Source organism: Varanus komodoensis, unplaced genomic scaffold (assembly GCF_004798865.1).
Source record: "Varanus komodoensis strain SLA01 unplaced genomic scaffold, ASM479886v1 scaffold3, whole genome shotgun sequence".
Taxonomy (NCBI): Eukaryota; Metazoa; Chordata; class Lepidosauria; order Squamata; family Varanidae; genus Varanus; species Varanus komodoensis.
This window is the reverse complement of record NW_025335761.1, coordinates 58,693,467-58,717,586: the sequence shown is the minus strand read 5'-3', so window position 1 is coordinate 58,717,586 and position 24,120 is coordinate 58,693,467. Positions and strand designations below refer to the sequence as shown.

Genomic DNA, 24,120 nt, shown 5'->3' with positions numbered 1-24,120 from the left:
TGCGTGTTCCCAGCTCCTTCCCCTCTGCATAAGCAGCCTGCATTCCTGCTGGTTCAGAGCTCCCAGCCTGGCTGTCCTCCAAAAGATAAAACATCAGCAAGATTTTCTCCTCCTGCCCCTCTCCGGTTCTCCCTGATCTCCACTCCCACCCCGCTGGCATCTCCACACCTCCACTTTCCTCCTGCTCCTCGTCTAACTCAGGATTAATTCCTGTAAGAGAACATACTAATATGTTATAAGTCAGTAGACAGGGATCAGCCAAACACATGCAACCACTGCTATAGAGCTTTTATTTTCTTAAATGCAAACGCTTTCCCTTTTTCTCTTTGCTTCTTTTCCAACGGTGCAGTCTGGTTGGTGTTGTATTGCTCAATTACAAATCAATCAATCAATCCCGATATCTTCTTGCAGCACTTCTGCAGAAGTGTTGGGCCCAATCGCTACAACTCCGCCATCGGTAGGTGATGGTGAGACCGTCGCGTTCTCTGGACCTCTGCTACCTCGCTGGATTGTTGTGCGGGGAAAGTCAGGGGAAGCCATGATTTGCAACACCCTGAGCTCTCTGGGGGATAAAAATGCAATAAGGAAATCATTCCAATGCATAATGAGAGGAGATGGATTCCCACCCGAAGCACTTTTTCTCTTTTTCTCCCCAGTCCAGATCATCTCTGTGTTCAGAGCCAGGCTGCACAGTGGGGAGAGACTTTCAATAGGTCTGTAGTCCATGCGGAGATAAGGCAGGAAAGGTTTTGACACAAACTCTGGAGTCTTCCTTTGAATGCCAGCTCTTGAGGGTGGCCACAAAGGGGTGGGCCTTCTTTGTGGTGGCCCCACATCTCTAGAACAACCTCCCCACTGCATCCCAGTTGGTGCCAAATCTGTCATTTCTTCAGTGACAGGTTAAAATAGCCCTCTTTTCCGAGGCCACAGACTTACTTTTCTGGTTTTCTGGTTCTTGGGTCATTTTCTTCTCTGTTTTTTATGGATTGGAGAGCATGTTCCAGAGATGGGGGCAACCACTGAGAAGGCCCTTTTCCTGAATGTCTCCCCCACTTACTTCTTCAAGGGGTGGTTCTTGGAGAAGGACCTCTGTAGAAGATCTTAGGGACCAGGTAGGAAAATAATGTTCTGTGAACAGTGATTTGGGGTATCTTAACGGGCAATTAAGCTTGATTAAAAAGCAGCTCCTGGTGATGATGAAAACTGCCAGAAGTGGTTGTGGATATGACTCAACTCAAGTGCCTGAATCCTTGGAGTCTTTTTGCAGGGTGAAGCTATGACAAGTATTCCAAGCCCTACAGTTCGAAAGTTGCCACTGGATGGGCTGCATAGGGGGCAGCAGGGGTGAAGGTGCAGAATCTTCCAAGAAAAAGAAGACCTGGGACAGAGCAGTGAGATCTCGCTATATCATGATAAAAGAATCAACAGGTAAGAAGGGGACAAGGCCAAAGAAATGAAGGTTTGACTCTGATGCAGTAATTAAGTTGAAGACTGCAAATGCCGTTATCTTACAAGATAGTGACGCTGGACTACAAGCTAAAGGAACAAATATCATTCTGGTCTCAGGAGACCAAATAAGACATAAGGTTGTTTTTAATCTTTCCTCTGCCGTGTTTTCCCAGATAAAACCTTGCCCCTCCCCAAAGCTGTTATTTGCTCTGTAGGGGGGAAAATCCAGCTATCTTACAGAAACCTGTTATGTTCTTCTCTATGGGGTGGATAGCAGCTGGAACGTGGGATCCTAGTTGGGAAATGCGCAGGAAGAGCTAGTTGTGTTGAGCCAGTGCATCACAGAGGAAGTGGGAAGGTAAGCCTAGCAGACTGCAGCCACCCTGATGGATTTCGTGGACCTGAGCAGCAGGGAAAAGTTGGCCAGACTCCCCTGGGCTGCGTAAGAGTTACAGGCTGTCCACCCTGCACTGCAGCCACCTATCTGGTGCCCTTCAAGGGACTACAACTCCCATCACCCGTAAGTCAGCAGAACTATTTCCCAGGGCCATTAAGATCATTCAGCCCCCTATCCTAATTGCTCTATTAACCCTTCCTGTCAATCTTACAACCATTGAACTACAGAGTTAGAAGGGACCCTAAAAGACCATCCAGTCCAGCCCTCATTCCCATTAAAAAAAAATTCCCAAGGGGTTATGTAGTGCTGTGGAATCTCGTCATCACATTGAGGAGCTGTTTTAACACAGGCAGAGCTGTTTCATGTCTCAACACAATCGGGGTTGTATTGTTTTTTTCAGTCCCTGAACATTATGCAAATGTGCCTCTCGTTTATTAAAATTATTGCTATTTAAATATGTATTTGTCTTTCGGCGCCAGGCGAAGACCTTTTTATTTAAGCAGTATTTTAAATGTTAATATTATTGAATTTTATTTGGCCAGGGCGGCTTGTTTTATATTGTATGTTTTATATTATATATTTGTATTTTAATGTATATATTTTAAAATGTTATTTTAATTTATTGTTGTAAGCCGTCCCGAGGCTTCGGCGAATGGGGCGGCATAAAAATGTTTTGATAAATAAATAAATAAATAAATAAATAAATATTGTCAGTGAAAGACACAAGGGGGCTGGTCTTCGCTCACTAGCCTAATCAAACACAACAAAAATGAGAGGGAAGCATGAACTTTATTCTCGAGAATAGTGCGATCACCAGTAAAAGGGCAATCGACTCAGAGCACACCCTTTTATACCCTTCCTGACCAGGTGGTGAGGATGGAGGTTCATTGGTTCGAAATTCCTGCCGTGGATGCTAATTGGTTCATTTGAATCCAGGTGGTTCCTGGGCTCAACCGGGAGACTGGGGCTCCGAGCCCTGGTGAGGAATCGCTCAGCCCCTGTCTGCGTGGCCTCACTCCAGTTTCACTGAGATACCTGGCGATGTGGCCAGCCTGCTGGGTTTAATGCTGGCCAGCCAGGTATGTCCCACACCAGTCTTTCACAGGAGCACTCCTACAACTGTCCCACATATGCAGTCTTTCCCGGTCACTTTTCCTGTCTCTTTCATCCATCAAAGGGAGCCGTAAAGAGCAGCAGGTAGCAGAAGAGGAAACTGACAAGCCGGGGCTGCATCCGTACTCATCTGCGCACAGTCACCAGGATCCTGTTGCCAAGTTGTCCGTTAGAAAGCACTGATAAAAGGGGGAAAGTAGCCAGAGAAGGTGCAAACACTGAGGACACACACACAATATCTTAATCTTAGCAATGCAAGTCTCCTGTTTTTAAGGGTTGAATTGGTAGCTCTCCTTGCCCCTTTGTGTTTTGCACGTTCTTCTGAGTCTCCAGCTATTCCAGAAAAGGGAGACATTAGTTGTTTTCCAGGGATTGTGATCTCTCCAAAGGGACAAAATCCTGGGTGAGTGAAAAAGGTCTAACGATCGTGGTGAAGGGTTGTTGCTATGCATGGTCAAGTTGCCTCTGAGTTATAGTGATCCTCTAAATGAACACCCCTCCGCCCCAGAATGTCCTGCCCATGACAGACCTGCTTAGCTTTTCTAAAGCCCAGGCGGTGGCTTCCTTCTTGGAGTCAACCCACCTCTTATTTGGTCTTCCTCTTCTTCTGCCTTTGACTTTCCTGAGCATGATGGAGCCAGCTGGAGCCAGGGGTCAGACTAGATGGCCTAGGAGACCCCTTCTGACTCACTATGTTTCTCCAGGGAGTCTCCAGGGGTGGGGATGGTGAACAGACCAGTCATTCCTTCCTCAAAGTCCCCTGGGATATCTTTGGGAGCATAGAGGGTGAAAGAAGAGGAGGAAGGAAGGTGAACAACCTATGGTGATCATCTGTTGGGCTAGCCATGGATTGTTTGCCCAACAACCACCCCATCTTGGTTTATTGCCTGGGCAGGATGTCACAATGTGCTAAATTGCTCCCTTAGACCTCCTCTTGGTATTTCCCCGGACAAGGCATGATTCCGCAGCACTACATCTCTTCCCCCTCTGGGATAAAATGCCATGACAAGCGGACTAAAATGCTCCGTTTACTGCAAAGATCCCCCTTTTAGAGCCTCGAAGGCACAAATATCCCGTCTTCAAGCGGATTGGTCACACGTTCTGCACTCTGCACACATTTCGCCTGCTTATCTGATGAGCAGCTGATTGCAAGATTGTACAGCACTGCCAGCAACCCTGCAAACAGGACACGTCCGCGTGCTGCAAAGCCCTCTGGTGGAAAAAGCGAGAGGTTTGTGCATGCGCATGTTACGGCCCTCAAGGGAGGAGATGACCGTTTCCCTAATCGTTTGTCTACTTAACACCAAAAGATATTTCTTGAATACAGTCGTTGGTCAGGAGGGGCTTGCTGACCAGGTGATCAACATGGTGGTGTTTTGAGTGTGTATAAACATCTATGAACAGGGTGTGTGCCAATGTGTACAAATTGGCGTGAATGGGTATTTAAGGCTGAGTGTGTAGGTGCACGTTTGGAAAGTACAAACATACCAAAATATGTACATATAATTTCAGGATAAACGCAGTGTATCTCCTCTCTGCGTTCCTTGCTGTCCAGGGGCTCTTGATGGGCAATACTGTTTCTTCTGACGGTTCTTTATCTTTACGATGGAATTGGATAGGGTGCCTTCAAACTGCGGACTGTCCCCTTTAAAGGAAGACACATCCCCCATGGGGTAGTGGGCTGTCTGCTGCTTCCCTCTACAGGGACCCATGTGTAGCTGCGGGGCTCTGGGAAGGACGTCACAGAGCCAGGGACGAGGTTGAAGGTATCAGAGGAGCAGGGCGTGGGAGCCGGATGCCCATGCCAAGGCCCTCTGGGGCCGACACAGCACCCTCTCTTCTTATTTTTAAAGCGTATTATCATTAATTTGTTATTTCTTCATTTATCTTCTATACTGTCCAATAGCCAAAGCTCTCTGGGCAGTTTGCAGCTATCCAGATTGGCTTGTGAGAGTGCTCGTTTTATTGGCACCTGCAGCATTCATTTCCAAAGCAGCATAGTGCTTATTCCTGAGTGAATGTATTTAGCATCAAGGCAGCAGAAGCAAACTCCCGTTTGTTCTTGCAGTCCTGATGGTGCTGCAGTTTAAAATGTGAACCTGGACACACGGCCGTCTTCATGCATGGGCCTGATGGGCACTTGCCCGTGGGCCCCATACTAACCTGTGTATGTCAACCCTTGGAAAATGGGGAAACTTCCCAAATTAACAGTAGTTGTAGTTGTCGCAGGGGCCCCGGTACACTGCTTTGCCCGGGGCCCATAATGCGGTTAAGGCGGCCCTGCCTGGACACTGTTAGATTCTTATTTTTACGTGGGACAGGCATAGGAGGTTTTTCCCCTCGGACATATCAGAAATGTGGCCGCAGTGGCAAACAGGGATATAAGGATGGATGGGAAGGAGAGCTTTATTTATTTATTTATTTATTTATTTAAACACTTTTATCCCGCCCCATTCGCCGAAGCCTCGGGGCGGCTTACAACAATAAGTTAAAAAATGATTATAACATTAAATTAAAAAATATAAACATTAAGTTAAAAATACAAAAATACCAATATAAAATAAGCCGCCCTGGCCAGATAAAATCAATAATATTAACAATTAAAATGCCGCTTAAATAAAAAGGTCTTCGCCTGGCACCGAAAAACAAATAACGACGGCGCCAGGCGGACCTCACACCTGCATTAGTATATAGGGCTGCCTAGAGGGAATCCTCTCTCACACAAACATGCATCGAGACATGTAGGATGCAGCCCCATGCATTTCTAGGTAGAAAACACGTCCTGCAGCTCCCCGGATTCCCCAGCCAGCCATGCTATTTTCTCTTTTGGCCCTCCCGAAGACTGGCTTTCCCACCACCAAGAGGCAGCTGGTGCATTTCTTTCCAAACCAGCTCTAAACGCAAAGGCTGCGGGGATTGGAAACTGGATTCTCAGCTCTGAGGCTTGTAAGGAGGAAATCCCAGTAGTGACGATACGAAGGCAAAGTACCAAGCAGTACAGTTTAATTCGTTCTTGCAAGAGCGGGCGCCCACCACACAGGCAGCGCGCTGTTTGCACACAAGACATTGCTTTTTATTCCCTTTTCCCGGCTCGCAGACCCTTCCTCTTTCCTCCCATTGGCTGGGTTACTAAGAAGTTACAATCTTCTCCGTCCACCTACATCATACTACTCCTTGATATGTTCCCCCTCCCGCTCATACATCCCATGTTCATGCTAATGAGCCCGTTACCTGTGAGAGGTGTGTCAGTTACTATTCATGAACCTATTAAGCATGTGCAGTACCTTTTAAAAGTTCAACAGGCCGGAGTGGCCTTGTAGATTCTTCCTTGATGCCAACTTGCTTCTTAAATCTTGTGGGAGGATGAGATTGGACGAACAGGCCTTCCTCCAGGCTCATTACGGCCGGTTGTAAAAGGTAATCAATTTCCTGCTCTCTTCCACTGAAGGTGACAGTTTTACCACTGCCCCCCCCCTCAATTTTTACCCTCTCTGGTATTTTTCAGGACTTTGATGTAAGAAGCACTATTACTTTTAGTACAACTATTTACATGATTCTATCCTCAGGCCTTTTGGCCTTAAGAGACTTCAATGATCCTACCCTAGCCCTGTATTTCCAGGGCTTTTTTTTTTGTCATAAAACGCACCGGAACAGCATTCCAGCACCTTTTTTTGACGGATTTTTCCAAGTGCTTGTGAATTGCCCTGTTGGGCATAGCAGGTCGGCGGCAAAAATCATTAAAATGGTGCCTGCGGGCTGATTGTGAGGGTGCTGCTCGGCTTGGGATGCTGCTCGGCTTGGGATCGGTCGTGTGGTTGCGCACTGAGTGCTTACTGCCGGCAGCGACCATTATGTTTGTGTGTGTGCAGAGTGACTGGCTAAGTGCAAAAGGTAAATAAATTCTTTATTTCAAAAAAAGTTGGTGAATTGAAAATCTTTTTTAGTGTAAAAGTGTGACCCCAAGACGTGAGTTCCAGCACCGTTTGTTTGTTTGTTTGTTTGTTACAAAAAAAGCACTGTGTATTTCACCCTTTCTTTGGTTTTCACCTTGCCACTTAGTAACAGTAACATTTCATTTCTCAAAGGTTGGAGCTCTGCTTCCAACCTCAGATCTGGGAGTCTGAAATATCCAATGTGTCCTCATACAATTTCTAAGGACCATAAGGCTGTTCCACAAATTAATAAACGCCTTGTTTCAAAACAGTTATGCTTAACCTCCATTGCAAACAATGCTATTTAAGATAATAATAACATGTTCTGTTGACTCCAGCTGTGTGTGGGACAGTTCCTGTCACATAAACAATGGCTTCTCTTGGAAAAGGCCTGGTTTTGTGGAATATATATTTAAAAAAATAAGGGAAAAGTCTGTTTTCACAAACCTCAGAAATGGGTTTCCATTGTGACTTTGAATATTCTTTTGAGAATAATAGCAACATGTTCACATCGTGTTTCCTGCTAGGAAAAAAAATCCCCTCAGACCCTCATTAAATTTCAGGAAAGTCCTCCAAGCTTTGCCCTTGCAGGATCGCATTTTAAACACGTTGTGCAAGCTTAACAGTTTGGCCAGTAGATGTCGCTGCCACTTTTGCAGAATGCCCGGTTCTCCTTGCCTCTAAAATGTTTAGCTCCAGCCACCAGATTTGGGAGAGGTGATTCATTGAAGGATCTGATTTTACCAGCTCCCATGGTATAAAGCAAAAAACAAAACGGTCCCATATTTGTACTGAATTTCCCTCCCACCCCTACTGTCCATGGTTGTCACTTTGTTCCCAACGTGGCTCCAGTAAGTGCCACTTTCAGAAGGAGGGTTTCCATTTTGACTGGTACTTTGTGTCTGAGCATTGGCTAATGCAGTCCACATTTGGGGTGCTGAACAGGACTGGGGCCCAACCAAGGGTCCTGTGCCCCCTCCTACCCAGCTCTTTATTCTAGGGCTGCCTATGGCCCAGCCCTTTAAGTCAGTGGGCACAGCTGACATGCTAAAAATGTGATGTGGGTACTTTCACAAAATGGCTGCCCCCATGGATGAGGCTTGTTTGTTCATAAAATGGTTTCCGTCATGGGCGTCACCAGGCACAAAAACCTAATTTCCCAGAAGGCAACTGGTAATACTAAAGTAAGAGCACCATCCTGTGTATATTATGGCATCCTACTATCCCAGCATGCCTTACCATGACATGTGGGCTGGGGCATGCTGGGAGTTGCAGGACTCTTTTCCTACTGAAACCTGCATAGGATCAGACCCTTGCTTGCCTGCCCCATAATCTTATGTGCAAGGCAGAGGTAGATTCAGAGTTACAAAGAAGAAACCTATTCATGACAATCCAAATCAGGATGATGGCAGACTTTCTCAACTTTTAAAAACTATTTTAAGAAATATGCATCAGGAGGTGCAGGGAACTGGACAGGCACCAAGAGAGGAGTCCCCAGTGCTCCATATTGTTAACTTAACATTTTTATATCCCAGTGTGGTGTAGTGGTTAAGAGCACGGGACTGGGACTCAGGCGATCTGGGTTCTAGTCCCCGCTCAGCCATGGAGCCAACTGGGTGACTTTGGGCCAGTCACAGACTCTCAGCCCAGCCTACCTCACAGGGTTGTTCTTGTGGGGATAAGATGGAGGAGGAGAGATGATGTAAGCTGCCTTGAGCCCTTTGTAGGCAAAAGGCAGGATATAAATCAAAAAATAAATGAATAAATATCCCACCTTTCTCCCATAGTGGAGCTCGAAATAGCTACATGCGATTTCCAGGTGGTCTCCCCTCCAAGCTCTGACTAGCCCCAGACTTGCTTAAGCTACATGGTGGGTGCCTTAAGTGCCTTCAGACCATACTTATACAATAAATCTTTTCTGATGCATGGCAGTTTACAAAAATTCATGTTTTCCCTCAAGGGTCTGTATTTTCTTGTCACTGTGTTCACACAGACCTGTTGGGAAAATCCAGATAAATCCTGGTAGAAAAAGGTAGCTTATATGTGCCTTTGTGTTATGAAATGCACCCCTTCCTCAGAAAGCAACAGAATTCCAAGCCAGGTTACTGTTTAGAATTTGCTGTTGCTTTAAGAAATGGGAACTTGCCTGAGAAGCTGCCAGGGCTATTCTTTTTGCTGATCATTAAGAACTGATGAGGGTGCTGGGTTAACAGCATTGCAATCACCCTAATTAGCTTGACCAAACTCAAAATACTGGCTGGCAATGACTCCCGATTGTTACACAATCTCCTGTAATCAGTGGCACTGTACTGAGCCCCCTCTGCAGACCTCTCACCTTCTTCTGACTGTGTTCCCCTTATTTTGTCATCCACTGCCCAGCTGCTGGGCCCATGTGACTCAGAATCTATAAAACACTCTGTGCATGTTCTAAAAGCTTGTAGTTGGTGGTGAGATCCACTACCTGGTAGCATGCTGCCGTAAGTAACGGCAGGGGGCCTGGGTGATCTTTCAATAAACAGCTGAGGTTCAAGGTGAAAGGGGACTTTCCTGACTGAACCCGGGTATCCTGTCTCACGGCTGCTATTGAGGTGCCCCGACAGACCCTAACTGTACCCTTTATTCACCCCAGTCTTGAGTGTTACACCTTAAAGATGACAGATCAGTATATCTAAATTCTGTTTTCATTCCTTTTTAAAATCCCTCAACCTCCCTTAATCCAAAACAGATTCTAGGCACTATACAGGACATAAGTATTCAAGGGTACTTATGCAACGAGATAAAAACAATTTAAAAATGTCTGTTTATTTTATTTATTGACAAAGAAAACAAAAACTATTTGCATTCCTTAAAATCCTCTTTGGTGGTGTGGCAGAGCACAAATGTTTGCCCCCATGAGAGATTCTTCAATGCTGTAGAAGATGAAACCAGTCTTAAAATATCAAAGTTGTTGCTATGCGAAGGGGCAGATGACCATTTGCTAAATATATCCCACAAAACATTCCAGAATGTGAGGTCACAGTTTGCTGTAACCACTTGCCAGATTTCCTCTCCCTCTTGTTTGAGAAGGACAATGTTAAAAAGGAAGCACACGACGGCAGATCAATGTTGATGGAATTAATACTTCATGACGGATGGTGAAAATGAGGCAAGCCACTAAATTAAGGGGCTGTCATGCAGAGAGCGTTGGACTGGATGGCCAGGACTAAGTTATGTCCGAGGACTGTGTTGGTGGCAGCTGGCAAGAGTGACACAGATCTGTGGGAAAGAACTGGAGCGAAATAAGGAAGAAGGACAAAGAGGCAAAGTGAGAGAGAGAAGACAAGCCTTCAACTGGAACAGGTGCAGAAAAGGCCACAAGCCAGACTTGGCAGGGAGTTCAGGATGGGCATCAAGGGAGGCATGGTCGGGTACCTGCTAAGGACCAACACCCCACCAGGGGTTCACGGGCAACCACCTCTGGGTTTAGTCTTTCTCCTCAACTAAGATGACTTGGGGAAAAATAATAAATATGACTATATCAGATGAGTCATGGGCTAGAATATGGTCCTCAGAACTCTACAACTCAGTAGAAGGTAGATCCAAAGAAACGGGTTTAAAGACAGTTCATAGATGGCATTTATGCCCTATAAAATTACATACAATTAATAACCAGTGACCAGTATGTGCTGGAGAAACTGTGGTTCAAAGGGTTCACTTGAACATATGTGGCTATTTTATCCCAAAATCAAAGCCTATTGGCATGAAGTAATAGAATAGTTGAATAAGCTCATATGACAAACATTAAGAACCTTTGTCATTGTTTACTGGGGAAAATGAAGAATGAATTGTAAAAAACTGTTGGCAATACTTCTGGGAGCTGGGAGAGCCCACACTGCAAGGTTTTGGAAAGATTCCCAAGGGCTCCCTTTTAGAAAATACCTAGATAGGATACAGTCAGTGGTGTGGATGGAAAAGCTCACCAGCCGTTTTTGTTTGGCTAGAGGGGAAATAGAAATGATTTTATTGGAATCTGGTACCCCTTCTTGATGTATTTCTGAAGGTTGGATGGAGTGGATGGACCTCCACTGGATCACCTTGATTTCTGGTCTAGTAGGTTTTCATAGGCTAGTTAAGAACTGAGTATATTAACTGTATCATTGTGGATATTAATAATGAGATTGTATTTGTTATATATTGCAAAAACACACATGCAAAGACACATCCCTGAGCTTATTCCTTCTCCTCACCATCACAACCCTCCAGCTTGCACGGTCTGCTTAAGGGTGCCCAGGTAAGTGGCCTTTGTTCGGTGCCTGTTCAGGTCCCAGGCTTTGTGTGTGTGTGTATTGAGAATCTCTGAGTCCTGCCAAGTTCTGTTGTATATTTTACTGTTATATGTTTTTAACTTGCTCCTTACTCGTTTGCCACACCAAGAGCCCTGCAGGTCTGTGGGGCAGTATAAAAATGCAATCAATTAATTCATAAACAAATAAACCTGCTTGTTCACCTGCCTCTCCTTCTGACCCAGACCATGGTGGTGGTGAGAAGGAGCTAGAGGTACCGCTGTGGACTCACTCACTGCCTGTGCGTTTGTCATGTGCACCAGCGGGAGCCATGCTGAGAAGAGCGAAAGTGGCTGTCCCCCTGGAGGAGAGAAGCTGACTCCCTGGTGGGGCAGTTCCATGGTGGCAGTCTTGCTGAAGCATCCTCAAAAATCTGGAGCCAGCCTTGAAGCAGCTGCTTCCTGGTGACTAGGAGAGGCCTGCCTGGGAAACAAAACTTCAGAGCAGCTGGAATTTTATGTACTAGCTGGGTTTGCCAGCTATTTATCACTGGATGGAGGCTCTGCACAAGATCTAGTCCAACCCCCTTCTGAATGTGGGAAGTTGAGAGCTAGAGCACTCTGAACAAGATGCCAGACCATCTTGAAGTCTTCCAGCCATGGAAAGCCCACCATCAATCTAGGTCTCTGGTTCCATTGCCGAGACGATCTCACTTTCAAGATGCTTCTTCTGGTGTTCAGCTCAGGAATCCAGAACTTCTTGCCGCTGGGCACCAAACTCCCTTTTGGAAAAGCTCCCAAGAGCTGCATTCCAGAGGTGGGCAAGTCTGAAGGCCAAAGGGACAGGGCAAGGGGACAAAGGGGCCGCGATGTTCTGGCATGCATCTCCTCCTCCCAGTGACTCAGCCTCAGGCAAGGCAAAGGGGTGGTATGGAAACCAAATAAATAATCAACACATGGAGGAGGGGAGATGTCATGAAAGCTGGAAAAGCCCCTTGGGAGAAAAGGGCATGACTTTCCGGAGGATCCCAACGGGCCAGACCAGGTTCCACACAGAACTGGATTTGGTTCCCAAGCCTGAAGTTCTGCAACCCGGGTTCGAGCAAGATTTGGGGAAAAACAGCATTGCCAGAGCACGAAGCATCCTTTCTTTTAAATGTGATGCACGTGGGTGCGCAATTGAATCCAGATAAAACATTACCTGGATGCAGAAATGTTGGAACTGAAGTTGTTATACTTTGGGCACGTCCCAAGAAGGCGAGACTCCCTGGAGAAGGCCATCATGCGGGGGACAGCGGAAGGCAGAAGAAAAAAGGAAGGCCAACTAGGAGATGGATCGATTCCATCCAGGAAGCCACAGCCTCGCGATTGCAAGAGCTGAGCAGGCTGTCAAGGACGGGGCATTTTGGAGGGTGCTCCTTCATAGGGTTGCCAGAAGTCAGAGACAACTGGACAGCATGGACCATGTGCTGTAGCTAGCAACATCTTAGAAGAAATGTCTCCGTGTGTGACAGAGTAGAAAGCCTCTCTTGAGATGGTGCTTTCCACCTGTAGTTTTTATAAGCACTGGCATATAAAATAATATATCCAGAGGGTGCCAAAAATGTATACACATTTTAAGAAAGGAAAAAAGTGTATTAAAAACGGGTGCATGGTGACACTAACGTTCATTTGATTAACACCCTCTTTTGAGTGAACGTCATATGACACTTTACTACCGTAATTCAATTCAGCTTTGAAAAGTAATACATAGATAACATCCCTTAAAATGTGTATACATTTTTGGCACGCCTGTATTTCTAAAGCATTCTTTTAAAAAATGCAGCCTGCTTAATCAGATCACTCTTTTAGCCAACTTTTCCCCAGCTGATCTAACCAATTAATAATTCAAACACTCCAGCCTTAATATTAATGGATAATTTGATTTGTTGCACGTTCATTTCCTGTTATTCATAGTACCTTGGGGGAACTGCTATGGAGCTGAAATGTAATGGTTTTGACTAAGACCACCTAATGCGCTTGCAGCAAAGTCAAAATTGAAATTTGGGGCTCCCTAATTCATAGCTGCTTCTGAGCCTTTAAGAACAAGGGCTCGTGGTGTATTATACTGGATGGTCTTCCAGGCAGGCTTTTTGGATCAAGCTTGTGTTGGGAAAATTCAGAGAAATTCTGGCAGAAAATGGTTGCTTTTATGTGCCTTCACGTTATAAAATCAAACCTGCACCCCTTTCTCAGAAAGCAGCAGAATTCTAAGCCAGGTTACTGTTTAGCATTGCTGTTGCCTTAAGAAGATGGCATTCTTAGCTGGACTGAGAAGCTGCTGGAGGCTAACACTAATAGTGAGGAAATACTCACTGATGTTCTCATCAGCTGCAGAAAAACTGAACCAATGGTGTCCATTTGTTTCTGAACGGACTCACTGGAGCATCTAGTCCCACAGAGGCAAGCACCCAGTGAGTGTAGCTGTCAAACCAGGTTTCCTGAATGGTTCCTCCATCAGACACATTTGCATGTTTAAACAGGATCCAAACTGCAAAGAGGTCTACTCAGTTGACAGGTCCATACAGCAATCAGTAATGTTTTCCATACTATTGTTACCAGTATCAGTTTAGAGCAGGGGTCCTCAAACTTTCTAAACTGGGGGCCAGTTCACTGTCCCTCAGACTGTTGGGGTGTGTGGTGGGGCAGACTATAGTTTGAAAAGAATATGAAGGAATTCCTATGCACACTGCACATTAAAATTAATTAAAATCAAAATAAAATTTAAAAATAATTTAAAAATTTTAAAAAAATTGCCCCGTTTCCTCGGGCTGCCCCAGTGGAGGTGGGGGAGAGCATGTCCATATTCAAGGGACAGAGCTACAACACAACCAAGGCACTAGATATAGGATTTTGCATAATGCAGCTGATGACTGCAACTGGCATTCACAAAGAATAAAGCAAAAATACTAAGGATAAATACTATTAATGCCACTCTTAGTATTTGAAGCAAGTCAGCCCAGAACAATTCCCACAATATACAATGGCTGTATTTGGATGCAGCGCTAATGACTACCATATTTTAACTGCAACCTTGCCAAAACTGGTACTGTCCAGATGAGTTGGACTACAATTTCCATTGGCCATGCTGGTTGGGCATGATGGGACTTACAGTCCTCACCACTGCCCTGCTTCCAAGGGAGCAGGAGGCCGGGGAGGAGAGCGGGGGCGGCTCCCCTGGTCAGGAGAGGGCTGCACGGAGGAAGATAAGGGCGGCTTCCGAGGGGAGGGGAGGCAAGGGACAGGGCCGCGGCTGGCCGAGCGGGGTGCCTCCCGCCTCTCCCTGCCGTGGGGGAAAGCATGGCAGCTGTTCGACGGTGGAGGCTTGCTCAGAGAAGGCCGCAGCGGAGGTGTGGGAGCCGTGGCCCCGCTCCACCTCAGCCTGTCCACCCCCAGGCTCAGCGAGGCGGCCACGGCTTGGCCTGCAGCCTGGGGACGTGGCTCACATAATTAAAAATAGATTTGAAAAGTTATATTTTTCTTACCTTCAATCCTTTTTAGTGTCTTCATCTCTCTCTCTCTTCTGCCTTCCTCTCTTGTGTTTCCTGCTCCATATTCCCACTCTGTATATGTGTGCAATGGGGGCGGGGGGAGCTGGCGCCCGCGCAGTTGAGCTGCTACAATTTGGCACATGCGCCAGCTCTCTGCTCAGTTTCAGAGAATGCCTGCGCCGGCTCAGAGCTTTCCTACTTGCTTGGAGATCGTTTTCTCCAAACAAGTCCAAAAGCTCTGAGGCGGGCCGTATCTGGCCCACGGGCTTTAGTTTGACGACCCATGGTTTAGAACATCATGTCATGCCTAAAGACGTCAGGATGCTATTGTACTAAGATTAACACTCTGTATTGGTGTATGCAGGGCTTTTTTTGTCATAGAACTCACCGGAACACCGGAACCCTTTTTTCAATGGATTTTATGACGTGATTTTGACGCAGCAGATCAGCAGCAAACATCATTAACATGGTGCCTGCAGGCTGTTATTGTGTCTGCGATCTGCTATCTGATTGTGAGAGACAGCTGCTCCGGACGCTGCTTCGCTGCTCAGCTTGGGATTGGTGTGTGTGCTTACTGTCAGCGGCGATGTGAGTTCTGGCACCCTTTTTTTTTACAAAAAAAGCGCCGGGTGTATGTGACTACCAGGTTATAAAAGTGTCTGTAGATGGGCTGTGATTATGTAGTTGGCAGTGAGAACCACGACCCAGTAGCATGCAGTCGTAAGTAACTGCAGGGGTCCTGGGTGATCTTTCAATAAAACTGCCGAGGTTCAAGGCGAAAGGGGCCTTTCCTGACTGAAGCTGGTTCTCTTTGCCGTGGCTGCCACGGAGGCTCCCTGGCACTCGCAAGTGTGCCAAGGGAAAAGGTGGACCTTCCGCTATAAACATTGCGTTGCGCCTGCACAGCCAGTCAGCTGGTGCAAGGGAGGAAGGAGCAGGATGAATTGCAAATAGCCTCGCCTCCAGCAAGCGAAGCCAACTTTGCCCTTTCTGCCTCCACCTTGTCCCATCCGGATGTCACATAATTCCAGTGCATTCTGGGAGGAAACAATGTCAACCGCCTCTACTAAAGGCGCTCCTGCCTCACCAAATAAACGCCAAAGGTAGGTCCCTTCAAACCCTTTCAGGCAATCCCCCCTGAAATGGGGAAAATGGGTCCCCCATCCCTCTGAGCCAAAGACTGAGCATTTGAACCCTCAGTTCAGCTTTAGCAGAAGATTGTTTGGTACTAGCCAACCAAAGTGCTTTAAGCTCTCTGGCCCCTGGCTATCAAAACAGCCGGCACCACGTTTTCTGCCTAGCTTGAGAAAGCAGTTGGGGCCCACAGTGTGAATACCCCAACGTTCCCATAGCATGTGATGGGGCTTAACCCCAGAAGGCCTCCATTGCTGGCTCCCCGTTCCTCTCCCTGAGGTTTTAATGAGCAGTACAGGGACTCTGCAGTTTGATCTGGCATGGCCGCATTTCAGTGTTGCCTGTAAAGGAGACAAGACAAGAAACCGCAAAAGCAGTATTATGCCCACTAAATTGGAGCAAACACTGTGATCTCATCTATTTTATTCTGCTGGCAGATTCTGCATTTCTTGGATGCAGCATCTGGAGACTGCCCCTCCTCTGCACACATGCAGAATCCACATAGCACTAAATAATATTGATTTTTCATGGCAGTCCAGTTTTTCCAGATGGAAGTGCATCAAAAGCTGCCATTTTTGTACTCCTACCAAGGGGCGTGTCAAGGCCTGTTTTCCCCTATGGAAGGGGACGGGACGTGTTCCAATGGAGCAAAACCTGGGGAACCAAGGTTCAATTTGGATGCCAGGAGGTACTCCCTGACAGTCAGGACCCCAAGGGCGTGGAATGGGCTTCCACGAGAGGTCGTTGAGGCCCCATCGATGTGGGTGTTCAAGGATAGGCTGGACGTGCACATGGTGGGCATGTCGTGAGCGGAGCCGGCTGGAGCTGGGGTCAGACTAGATGGCCTGGGAGACCCCTTCTGACTTGCTATGTTTCTAGGTTTCTCTGCTTCTAGGGCAAGGAAACCCTGGGAGCAAGAAGGTGGAACCCGGACTGAAAGTTGGTTCAGGAGAGGAAGGCACAGACGGGGGTCCTTCTGCTGCTTTTTGTACACTGTGTTGAAGTCAAAGCCAGGCACATCACTGGAATGAGAGGGAGAATGCCAAGCTGCAGTTCCATCCCAGGACAAACGCAACAGCTGCAAGACCTGGAGATTCACCAAATCTTTTACAGGAAACCAGATGCCTTTGAAAATGTGCGGCCATGAAAAGAGGCATTGAATGGAAAAGCGACTTGTCTGAGAAACTGACATCAGTAACGACTTGTTTCCCCTGGGATGTTTAGTAAGCATGCAATCTTATACATGTCTACTCAGTTACAAATCCTGCTGAATTCAATGGGATTTACTCTCCAGAAGGGTGTATAAGATTGCAGTAAAGGGCACGCTGGTATTCTCTCTGCCTCTACCTCTTCCCAGCAGAAAGAATCACACTGGCCTGCCTTACAGAGCAATCACACAGATGCCTATGCTCATGCAAATGAAGTGCTCTGAATGCGCTGACAAGCTCCATGGAAAGGGCTCCTTGCACATTATGCGCAGCAGTGCGCAATGCAGCTCAGGGGCTGCTGTGCTTAGAAATGCGGCTTTGGCAGCAGGTGACTGAGGCTGAAGAGCAGCCACGGACGGGGGTGCGGGCTGTTCCATGGCCCTTTCCTGCAGGACCGGAAAGGGTTCAGCCTCACATTCATCATGCGAATGCATATGTGGCATGAGGACTCCTCATCCATTGCAGCTTTTATTTTGAGCCTTACAGGAGTTACCCATGGTGGCCAACCTATTTGGGAGAGGGATTTTAGCACCCACAAAGTTCAAACGGACTGCAGTGAACGAGGAGCCCCACTAATGTAGGAGTCCTTGGTCTCCTCTGCTTGCAGGCAAGGGTTATTTATTTATTTAAAACTTTGATATGCCGTCCCTTATGCATGGCATTTCAGGACAGCTTACAGGCATTAAAATCAAGTACACTAAAACAATCTCTAACAATAATAAATAACATACAGCAAATAAAAATAAATTAAGTAAAAAGTGACTGTACATTAAAATACTAACTTTTAAAATAATGGTTAAATAAAAAGGTTTTTACCTGGCACCGAAAAGAGTATAAGCTCAGTGCCAGGCAAACCTCTCTGGGGAGTGCACCCCATAATCTGAGAGAAGGCCCTACTCCAAGTAGATGTCTTTTTTACCTCCTTCAGGGAGGGTTCTTGGAGCAGGGCCTCTCTAGCTGATCTTAAGGGGCATGAGAGCATATAAGGAAGGAGACATCCCTGCAGGTATCCTGGTCCCAAGCCGTTAGGGGCTTTATAGGTCAAAACCAGCACCTTGAAATGGGCCCAGACTTCAACTGGAAGCCAGTGGAGCTGGTAGAGGACCAGCATTGTATGAGAATAACGACCGGTCCCCATCAGCATCCTGGCCGCTCTATTCTGTACCCACTGAAGTATCTGGACCATTTTCGAGGGCAGCCCCATATAGAGCACTTTACAGCAATCCAACTGGGAGGTTACCAGAGCATGAATCACCATTGCTAAGCAGTGTTTGTCCAGATAAGGACGCAGATAAATATTGATTATTCATCTCGTTCCCATGCCACCCAATGGCCAGTGCACTCTGGGTGGTTCACAATTCCAAATCGCCCAAATCTAGGCTTCGGTCACAGCTTGTTTGTCCGTATCAGCGATGGTGTTATTTTGGATAGGCGGCACTACGAACACCTGCCCATTCATTGCCAGCTGGCCGTGGGATGCTCGGTGTTGTAGCCCGCCATATCCAGAGGGCACCAGATTGAGGAAGGCTGGATTGGCTCATTAGTAGCTTTTCATCCCTGCTTCTTTTTGTAGCCACCATGGTGTGGCAGTTTATTTATTTTATTTATTAATTAAAACATTTTTATGCCGCCCCATTCGCCGAAGCCTTGGGGTGGCTTACAACAAATAAGTTAAATCATCATAACATTTTAAAATATATACATTAAAATAAATTACAAATATACAATATAAAATAAGCCGCCCTGGCCAGTTGAGAACGTAAGCCAGAGGACCTGGGATTCTAGTCCCCACTCAGCTATGAAGCTCTCTAGGAGACTTGGGCCAGCCACAGGCTCCCAGCCCGACCTACATCACAGGGTTGTTGTGTGGATGACATGGAGCTAAGCCAGCCACTTGGGGATCCTCACGAGAGGCAATGGAACTTGGGTGCTGCATGTGCTTCGTCCCGACATCAGATTCTTACCTTCCCTGGGGGTGGGCAGAAAGTACATCTTTGTACAAGCTTTGGACGTCAGCTCCCAACAAAATGGTGCCCATTCCCATTCCACGCACTGACAGTCGACTCCTTCCTCAATGCTGGTAATGGGGCAGCATCTTCTACCACACCTGTAGGCATCTGGCAAGCGTCAGGGATGCTCGGAAAAATTGCTTGAGACCAACCAAGGCAGTGCTTTATAGGGTTTGGGGGTTTTTGGTATCTTGTGTATTTGATTAATTGTTGCTTCCCTGATGATTTTGCTAAATTTCTTACGGTGCATTCCAATGTCAGTGTGTATATACTTTTAGGTAAATGGAGGCGCACAGTGGGTCGCAGACCTTTTTCTAGCTGAACACGCATCCTTAGCATTTCTCGATACCGGGGACCATACCGTTCTTCTGAGCCAGTTGCAGCACCTCTTGCCGAACTCTCTAGTGGTTTTGTTCCTGTTGCCTAAACATCCCAAGAAGGCGGCCGCCAGGGATGTTGGCTCCCACCTGGGAACTGGTCTGTGCGATTCCATGGGATTTGGTTGATCACAGAGGTTATTATATTATTATTATTATTATTATTATTATTATTACATTTCTATGCCGCCCCTTGCCGAAACCTCGGGGCAGCTTACAACACAATAAAATACATTGAAATACAATAGAACATAATAAATTACCATTAAATACAAAAATACAAAAAATACATTGAGTTACAAATATAAAATTAAAATTATCAGTATAAAATAAGTAAATAAAAATATAGGAGGAGAAAGAGAAGGAAGAAGAAGTTGCCCTGGCCAGATCATATGTTTTAACAATTAAAATGATGTTTAAATAAAAAGGTCTTTACCTGGCGCCGAAAAACCAGTGACGACGGTGCCAGGCGGACCTCTTTGGGGAGTGAATTCCATAGGTTGGGCGCCACCACAGAGAAAGCCCTCCTCCGGGTTATGAAGATCTAGCTTAATCCACCAAGTGAGATGGAGCTTCAGGGCCAGGGGTGATGAGCATCAGAAGCTCAGCTTTGATGCTCATTATCAAAATATCGCATAGTTTCTGTTGCTCGTCTAAATCAGTATTTAGTGACTGTGCTGAAAGTGGAGGCTGAATAGGTTCCAGGAACGGTGGAGATGACATCGCTGGAGAAATCTCAACTCCTGCAGGACCACCTTTCCTAAGCTGGCGCATTCCAGACGTGGTGGACCACAGCTCCCATCATTCCCAGCCAGCATGGCAAATAGCAATCCTGCCTGGGATGACAGGAACTGCAGTCATACTGCATAAGTTTGATGGGAGTTGTAGTCCAGCATGGAGGGCGGTTGCCCTGCCTAGCAAAATGCAATATACTGCTATGGACTGCACCACTTTTTAAATGCTGCATAAACAAAGAAGCAAACATTTTAAATGCCTCACAAACAAACACCTCCCCAGTCTTTCAGCAAGTAGAAAATTAAAACAGGAATGAGTTCACCAGGCTGAAACACGGGAGGACCTGGGAGGCATGTCATGGGAAGCATGCCATGAGCAGAGCCAGTGGAGCCAGGGGTCAGACTAGATGGCCCAGGAGGCCCCTTTTGACTTCCTCTGTTTCTATGCTCTAAAGCCTTGGTGTGCCAGTTTTACTTCCATGGGGAAGCATAAAAAAGTACTCCACACCACACCCAACAGTTAGCAGTGACATGGTCTGCTACCTCACAACCCTCTGTGTGTGAACCAGATTTTGGATGGTACATGCCACCACACGGGTAATGTGGCATCTAAGATAACCCGTTATGCCTTTAGGGTGCCCTCCAATGCAAGTTCACCCAGAAAAAAGTCCTACAGTTGTTGGCCTGCTGGGATGTTGTTGAAAGATCTTCTTTCTCTCACAGTAAGCATGCACAGAATTGCACTTTGCTTCCATTTTTATTCTTCCCAGTAATAGATATTCTCTGGGCTAATTATTAGTACACTGCATTTATATCCTACCTTTCTTCTTCTTGTGAGGAATCCAAGGTGGCTAATATTACTTATTTTATTTTTAACATTTACACACTGCTCCCATAGCTCATCAGGGCTCTTTGAGCGGTGTACAGTAACACACCTCCATTTTATCACAACAACCCTGTGAGGTAGGTTGGTCTGAGAGTTTGTGACTGACCCAAAGCCACCCAGCAAGCTTCATGACTCAGTGAGGACTAGAACCTGGACCTCCCAGACCCCAGTCCAGCATTCAAACCATCACACCACACTGGCTTTTTAAAATTTACAGTCAGAAAACAAAACCAAAACAATTTGCAAAAATGAAAAGAGGAAAACACAACAGAACACTATAAAGTTCAAAGAATAAACATCTTTCGGAACCAGAGTTTTTCTTGTGCTGTGGTTGTTTTAAGAAAAAACCAGCGCATGCAGATGCAGTTGATTAAACTCCAGCAACTAATGAACAAAAGGCAGATTTCTATACATCTTTAGATGGAGAAAGTCCAGCAATTCCCTGCATTTCCCAGCTGAGAACACAGACGCTCACATGCTAAGGCCTGAGTCAACCGGTTTCCTTTATTGGCTGTATCACCTCAGTATACCGGGCATGTTAAAGGGGACAAGCCTGTGCAAGTTTGGACGACAGAAAGGCCGGCGACTCCCAGCACGCCCTAGCCGGCCACGGGATGTGCGCTTCTTCTTCCTGGAGATCAGCTTGCTTAGGATATGCCCTTAATCTAGTTGCAGACCATTTCCCCATCTGAGTTTTCTCCTGCCTTTGATTGTCTCATAGAATGTATGGGAGAAGTTCCTTATTGCTGGTGTCCGATTGTGCATTTATTTCTTCTTCCAGGGGATTTTACATTCATCTTACATAGTAATACATACCATCCACTTTATGTAATTCATATGCCTTTCCTCCAGTGAGCTCAAGGTGGTAAGGCACCTCTTCCTCTCCATTTTATCTGTACAACAACCCTGGGAGGTAGGTTAGGGGGAGACTCTGTGGAGGGCCCAAAGCCTCCCAGAGAGCTTCACAGCCAAGCGAGGGCTTGAACCCAGGTCTCTAGAGTTTCTGTCCAGAGCCCTTGCCACTACATCCAAGCACCTCACACGCTTAAACATGAGCCCTCCGTGACCTTGAGTGTTCCTCCAACTGCACTTTAAAAAAAACAAAACTCCTGTGGGTTGCTGACACGGACCACATTTCCACTGGATGCTGCAGTTGGCTGGACTACCCAAATGTTTAAGGTGACTTTTTCCAAGCTGCTGCCTGGCTGAGCATGCTGGGAGTTGTTGTCCAACCACATCAGGAGAGCACCCATCTGGGAAAGAACAGAGGCTATTGGGTGGCTTAAAAATAAAAATAATTGGGTTTTTCTTTGCATATAAAAGTCCCAGGTTCATTACCTGGCATCTGCAGGTAAGCCTTGGAAAGACCTGCAAGGCAGCTTGCTATGCTCTGTTATTTCTTGGAAGGGACAGTAAAGTCTGTCTCCCAATCTAACTTTTAGGATGTGCGCTATTTTCGCAATTTAAGGATGCCGCTCTCTGCAGGTTTGGACAGCAAAGCTGTAACAGCTCCCAGCACCCCCAGCCTGGGAACCGCAGGACCTTTCCCCCTGCTCAAACCTGCACAGGATCCCGCCCTAAAACACTTGCGGTATGGATAGGCTATTTAGGGCAGCATTCTGAGGCAGCCATCACATTAATGGCATTTGGATGCTAAAACTGGCTTACAAAGGGAGGCACGTTTTGAGAGAATATTTCAGAGCCGTTTAGGATGGGCAGACAGGAGCTCCTGACTCAAAGGAGGCGGCCTGCCGTTCGGCTCCCGTCCCCTTTGGTCGCTCCTCTTCGCTCCTGGTTCAAGCACTCGGCTCGCCAGAAAAAGCAGCTCCTTGCGCAGGGGGCCGGCTGGGGAAACTCTGGGGGCACACGGCCCTTACCTCCCCCCAGCCCAGCCCAGCTGTGTGCTGGGGACGATGGGGGTTCCCAGCGCTTTCTTCCCCGCCTCCCGTAGGGAACGACCGGTTACAAAAGATGCACAAGCCCCGCCGCGACGCCCTCCGGCGGGTTCTAAGCAGCCGGTGCTGGCCGGCCATCCGCAAACGGACTCAGCGGGCCTACTCGCGAGTAAGCGCGCCTGGGATCGGGCAGCCAACCGGCGCTGCGCTCGCCACCGGGCGGCAGCAGGTGCCCCCGCTCGCCCCCTCCTGGCGCGGCGCCCCCGGCCACGTGCTGTTTGTTTGTTTGGCCAAGGCGGGAGGCGGAGCGCAGGCGCCTCCTCGCCCGTTCGCTGCCGGGGGCGGACCGTCGGCCGCGGGCCAAGGCGAGGCAGGGCGCTCCAGTCCCCGCTTGCGAGCCACGCCGCCGCCGCGCCGCCGCCGCCGCCCGGACCCAGCGCGAGGGAGAGCGGGCCGAGCGGGCAGCTCCGGGGCGGGGTTTGCGCTCGGCAGGCAGGGCCACCGAGGGGCGCCGCGCCGAGGAGCCCCAGCCGGCGGCGCCGAGGAGCCCGCCCTCCGCCGCTTCCCCGCGCAGCTCCCCGCAGCGCCCAGCACCGCAAGTGAGTCCCCCGCCGCCCCTTCCCGCCTTCGCGGGCGCGTGAAGGAGCGCGCGGCCGCCGCAGCCGCGGAGCGCCGCGTCGGGATGTTGCAGGCGCGCGCGCCCTTGATGGTGCCGGGGCGCGGGGAGAGCCCCCCCCGCCCCGCGCCCCGCCCCGCCGCGCCCGGGCCGCCCGAAGTTCGGAGCGGGGAAGTGCGAGAGGGGCTCAGCCCGCGCCTGCTCTCGGCGGGCTCGCAAACTCCGCGCGGCGCGGCGCGGGATGCGGGGTCCCCTCCAGAGGCGAAGGAGGGCGCCGGGAAGGGACGCCTCTGCCGTGATTGCGGCTGCTTTTTGGGGTGTCTGGACGCGCCTTCGCCGGGGACGGTGGGGCGCGGGAGGGCCCAGCCGCTCCCCCCTCCTACCGGGGAGAAGGCAAGCGATGGTCCTCTCTTAGGAGAGGCGTTTCCGGCGCCGTGCGCGCTTGGGCGGGAAAGGATCCGGCGATCGCGGGGGGCCAGCGGCGGGTGTGTGTCGGGGTGATCTGGGCGGGAAGGGACAAGCGCCGCCGGGCAACGCGGCGCGGCGCTCATCGCGGGCTTGGCAAGAGCCTCGGCGGCC

At 48.1% G+C, this 24,120-nt stretch overlaps 1 protein-coding gene and 1 long non-coding RNA gene across 11 annotated transcripts in view; one reads left to right on the top strand and one right to left on the bottom strand.

The window, feature by feature from the left end:
- Nucleotides 1-267: 267 nt before the first annotated feature.
- LOC123026243 lies at nt 268-15,040 on the bottom strand. The gene is made up of 2 exons (XR_006415263.1): nt 14,677-15,040; nt 268-562 (listed from the first exon to the last, which is right to left on the bottom strand). It is a non-coding gene; the product is annotated as an uncharacterized LOC123026243 (long non-coding RNA).
- The window catches only part of SYNE2 (spectrin repeat containing nuclear envelope protein 2), a 289,020-nt gene continuing 274,561 nt past the window's right edge, over nt 9,662-24,120 (top strand). For 5 of the 10 annotated variants that reach the window (XM_044435616.1, XM_044435614.1, XM_044435613.1 and 2 more), the window contains exon 1: nt 9,662-10,230. The gene's annotated coding sequence lies outside the window, so the exon portion shown is untranslated. Of the gene's footprint in view, nt 10,231-15,046; nt 15,271-23,399; nt 23,525-24,120 lie in introns of those variants that run through there. The other 5 variants (XM_044435619.1, XM_044435612.1, XM_044435609.1 and 2 more) reach the window with 4 other exon arrangements.